The 5547-nt window shown below is 36.8% G+C and overlaps 1 protein-coding gene across 7 annotated transcripts in view; it reads right to left on the bottom strand.

Moving 5' to 3' along the window:
* Positions 1-5547, bottom strand: part of ROBO1 (roundabout guidance receptor 1) — a 1125490-nt gene that overhangs the window by 831150 nt on the left and 288793 nt on the right. The window lies entirely within an intron of this gene.

The following is a 5547-nucleotide window of genomic DNA, read 5'->3' as shown; positions in this document are numbered from 1 at the left end:
TGTCACCGTGAAAAGAATTCAAGTGTTGGACAAGGATTCAATGAATAAACTGTTAGCCTCTCTTCAGACTTTAGATCCATTGCTTTATAACCACAGATTGTTATATAATTTAATTTAGTTGCTTAAGGCTTAAGCAAAAGCAATAAGCTTCTAAAATCTAGACAATTAAAGATTAAATGGCTTTGACTACAACACGAGTTACTTGAACCAAGCAATTATACTTGGGATGGCAAATATAAAACTATAAAAGCTAGCCTTAAAAAACGAAAAACAAAAACCAGTTCTTAAGTATGCTAATGTTACATATACATTTTGGGTGGAGTGGCTTATTATTCCTAATCACTAGGTAATCACAACGTGTGCAATAAAAAAGATGCAGCTTGTTGAGCTCTTTCAATTTTTGTCAACGACAAAACAACAAGCTTACGTTGTTGTAATAATCTGTACCTCTGTACTACTGATGTTGCAGCTACTAATCATACCACCATGGTTACTACTAAGACTGCTTTTACTACTGCTACTGCTACTATGACTACTGCTTCTATTACTACTAACGCTACTACCAAGAAGTTACATGTATCGAGTTACTATGATATAATATGCTACTCTGCTTGGAATTTTATATAAATTGAGTCATTTATCCTATCAAAGAGGTATTATTATTATTTGCCCATTTTATTATTTTATTTTTTTTGCCCCCATTTAAAGATAACTATACCACAGCAAATTTAGGTAAGCAACATATCCTAGATTTCACAGGTTAAAAGTGTTGGGATCAGCATTTGAAAACAGGCAATAGTTTCAGATTTTATGCTCTTATTAATCTATAAGCTAGTCAAAGAATAGATTCAAATGAATGATGAGTGTGATCCTTTAACATTAAAGTTAAACATTCATCTACAGAAGAAAGTTTTCTCCAAACAGAGCATATCATTCTAATCACTTCGTTAGCAACTATAGTCTTAGCAACTGTAAGCTCAATCTCTTTGGTAATTCTGTTCATTTATTTTTCTCATGTTTTTCAAGTGTCCTTTACATATACTAATATTTTTATAGCATTAGCAGTTTATGATTAAGTCCTGTTATTTGGTTGATCATACTTTGTATTTGTCTTCTACTATGTTTTAGTCTTTATGGTTTAGTCTTTTGTCTATGATAGGGTACCCATAGAACTCAAGTTTATATTTCTGCAGAGTAGCTCTCTTTACCATAATATGAACTTGTGTCATTTAAATACCAAATTTGATAAGGACCATTTTCTTATTTTATTAATATCAAGAAGAAGATTGATTTTAAAAAGTCAGTCATGGTTACCATATAGTTTTTAATTAACTAATTATTTTTGAAAGAGAGAGCACATGTGCACGAGTTGCAGGGGTAAGGGCAAAAGGAGAGGAAGAGAGGAATCTTAAGTAAGCCCCATGCTCAGTGCACAACCCACACAGAGCTCCACCTCTGGAACCTGAGATCATGATCTGAGCTGAAATCAAGTGTTGGACGCTTAACCAACTGAGCCACCCAGGCACTCTGGTTACCATGTAATTAAACAGGGACAAAAGTAGTGGCTTCCATGAGTATCAATATTTCATAGCCTGGGAAATTATACAATTAAAGAACAAAACAGTGATTGAATGAATTAGCATCATGTACCTAATAAAGTGATAATTCCTTTTCTTTTTTTTTAAGATTTTATTTACTTATTTGGAAGAGAGAGGGAGAGAGAGGGCATGAGTGGGGGGAATGGCAGGCAGAGGGAGAGGGAGAAGCAGACTCCCCACTGAGCAGGGAGCCTGATGTGGGGCTCGATGCCAGGACCTCAAGATCATGACCTGAGCTGAAGGCAGATGCCCGACTGAGCCACTCAGGTGCCCCTAAAACATATTTCTAAAAAAGGAATAATCATTCTTTTTTTTTTTTTTAAAGATTTTATTTATTTATTCATGATAGTCACAGAGAGAGAGAGAGGCTCAGAGACACAGGCAGAGGGAGAAGCAGGCTCCGTGCACCGGGAGCCCGACGTGGGATTCGATCCCGGGTCTCCAGGATCGCGCCCTGGGCCAAAGGCAGGCGCCAAACCGCTGCGCCACCCAGGGATCCCAGGAATAATCATTCTCAACAAAAATCCATGTGCCACTGAATTTAAGTCTCTCATTAGTACTGTAAACATTGGATGCTCATAGTATGTCAGGTACTGGATGAGGGGTTATTATCATCCTCATTACTTATATGAGGAACTGAGGCAGAAAGAAGTTAAGAAGCTTATCCAAGGCTGACTCCATACTCTGAACTGAGAATAAATACCTCAAGTAGATGAATCCATAGTTTCCCCCCTTAAATTTATTTTCAGAGAAGCAAAAACTTTTTCAAAAGTGACTTTATAACTTGAATCTCACCAATGAATTTATCAGTAAAGTTACTGAAAAAAAATGTCTGTTCTACAAATGGGCATTTAGCTAAGTTGGACCAATTAGAGAGAATAAATATGATTTCAGAGACTATTATTAATAGTATTGAGAAAGAAAGTCAAACTTCTTTCCCTGGGTCTTCAAAGAGAAATCAGTGCAAGGCCAGAGAGAATCTCTCCCTTTTTGTTGTGAAGCATAAAACAGAAGTTCTTAGCCAACAAGATATATTTCTGGCTCTTGTTTTCCAGAATCCTGATTTTTTTTAACAAAGAAGGAAAGGATATAGAAAGAGAGAGGAGCAGGAGAATAACAAGAAAGAAAACAGAAGAAAGAAAGAAAGAAAGAAAGAAAGAAAGAAAGAAAGAAAGAAAGAAAGAAAGAAAGAAAGAGGAGCAGGAGAATAACAGGAAAGAAAACAGACGAAAGAAAGAAAGAAAGAAAGAAAGAAAGAAAGAAAGAAAGAAAGAAAGAGAAAGAAAAAGAAAAAAGAAAGAAAGAAAGAAAGAACCCATGAAAGGGATAGAAAGAGAAAGAGGTTGGTTGATTTTCCAAAGAATAGAAAGAAGAAGGAGGTGGGCAGATGCCTTGAGTAACCAGAATCAAGCTGTGAGCCTATGCTCATCTCTCAAACAGTCGAGGAAGGAAAGTAAGACCTCAAGCCACATGATGCTCCTATGGAAGCTCATTCTAAGTATAGGACTTCCATATGAAGCAAAACCTCTGTGGTCAACTTCAAAAAGATCAATTGGCATTACCAAATGGGATATCAAGTCACCATGATGGACTGAATAACTGGAAGTCTTCGTCCATTTTCCTTACCTAAGGGAACACAGCATCAACAAAAAGAAGGTTAACATATGTCAAAAGGTGGTCATTAGATCACAGAACTATGCAGTTATGGTCAAAATGCAGATATCTAAGAACTAACTGAGACCAACTAACACAGAGTCTTTGGGGCTGAAGCTCTAAACTATATATATATATATATATATATATATATATATATATATTTTTTTTTTTTAAGCCTCACTTAAGCATAATGAAGTTTAAGAATTATTTTGAGAAAGACAGGTTGGGCAGTCATGGGGGAGGGAGCCAGGAACTGGGCCACTTAGTAGCTTCAGAGACTAGTTCAGGATTCAGACTGAATTCAAGCCTCAAGGAAGACCCACATCAAAAGTAGAGGGCTGGAAACTTGGGAAAATGAGAAGCAGCAGGCTTAGAATAAATCACAGCAAGAGACATGAGTGGTCAAAAGGCCAGAGCAGAATAACAGCCTTGGAAGAAATAACTATCCAAGGACAAGGCAAGGTGGCTTTTCAAAAGACTGCACCAAATCTCAGAAACCAATGCATCTTCATGTAATGGACAAAGTCATGGAAGATGAAGGATCAGGCAACACCAACTGTGAGAGATAGATTTTGTAGTAATTGCTGATCACAACAGCTCAGCCTGTTCTAGACTTTTTCTGTTGAGTCAGGAACCCCTCCCAGTATTTGGTCAGCCTGAGCTAATAAATGAAAGTATGTGACTGGAGTCAGATAAGACTTTGTGAAGAAAAGAGAAGTCTGCGATGCCTCGGTGGTTCAGCGGTTGAGCGTCTGCCTTTGGCTCAAGGTGGGATCCTGGGATCCAAGATGGAGTCCCACGTCGGGCTCCTTGCAGGGAGCCTGCTCTTCCCTCTGCCTGTGTCTCTGCCTCTCTCTCTCTCTCTCTCTCTCTCTGTCTCTCATGAATAAATAAATAAATCTTAAAAAGAAAAGAGAAGTTTGATTCTGAGCTAAGGTCTCATTGGCTTTTCAAAAATAAGGTGAGGAATGTCCTAGTTTATGTAACTATATTCAAGTTGATTTCACCAAAATATTAAACACAGCTTGCTTTAGAAAGTACACTATTTAGGACAAACCAGAAAGGGAAATGATTTCATTATAGAAGGAAGAAAAATTAAATATTACAGCATACTATTATTGAGAAATAAAGACAGGAAAATGAGTACCATAACTATTAAATTTCTATTAACTTGGTAAGGCCTTTTTTTTTTTTTACTTGAAATACTATTTTCAGATGTTAATTCAGGTACTCCATGATTAGAAAGGGAATCTATTATACTTGACATGAACTTTAAATTAGAGCCATAAACTGAAAAAGACAATAAAACATTAAACACAGATAAACAATTTATTCACCTTGCCTTTCAGTTGATAGACAGCTTCAAATTTCTCATAATAGGTTCTAGCATGAATTAAGGAAATGTTATTCAAAGGTAAAGGAAGATTTAAAACTTTGGAGAAGGACACTGGTCAGAAACGTTAATCTCTATGAACTAGTGCCCAAGGAAATTCCAAAGTGGATAATTTGTTTGTCCTTAAACTATTATTCTCCTTCACATATTTGATTCTTTCTTATTCTAAACTCACATGATCTCACCTCCATTCATTTCATCTGTTCTTGCATTTGTTTCACGGGTTTCAACTAAAAAATTGACTCTCCCTGAAACAAGTGAAAGGCTTCAGATAAAACATGCTCTTTAAGCAGGAGGAGAGCCCTGATTGTTCTGGTAGGGTGTCACAAGTGGAGCAAAGAACAGAATTTGTTGATTAACATGTGGGATCTCAGAATGGTCCCTTATTCTCCTCTGACTGCTTCGTCAGCCCTGTAGACACCCCTGGGGAAAGACAGCAACACCAGTTTTCAGAGGTTGGCACAACTTTCCCAGGGAATATTCTAAGTATCCTATTTTTCAAGAGGGATTACAGTTTAATATGCTCACTCTAAATATCTTTTCTTATTACCTAATTGGTCGAAGTTATTAAAAACTTCTCAGAGAGTTGAGTTTCAGTTCACACCTTGTAAAAAAAGGCTAAAATATGCACACAGAAGACTTCTGCAACAGAACAAGCAGTGTTGCTCTTTAGAGTGACTCATTAGAACACAGAAAGTAGGGCCCGAAGCTAGACCCTGAGATTTAACACTCACCTCCATGGAATAGGTGAGGTGCAACATTTAACATCAATCTTTAGTTTTCAGTTAATACAGCTCATTATGAACCAGATGGCCTGACTGTTCTGCCATTTCCTGCATAACTTTTTTTTACAAGAGTAGAAATGTAGCTCTCTTAAAAAAAAAAAAATCATAATAGGTG

The sequence above is a fragment of the Canis lupus genome, chromosome 31 (genome assembly GCF_011100685.1).
Source record: "Canis lupus familiaris isolate Mischka breed German Shepherd chromosome 31, alternate assembly UU_Cfam_GSD_1.0, whole genome shotgun sequence".
Taxonomy (NCBI): domain Eukaryota; kingdom Metazoa; phylum Chordata; class Mammalia; order Carnivora; family Canidae; genus Canis; species Canis lupus.
The sequence above is the reverse complement of the archived record's forward strand: the minus strand, read 5'-3'. Positions and strand labels throughout refer to the sequence as shown.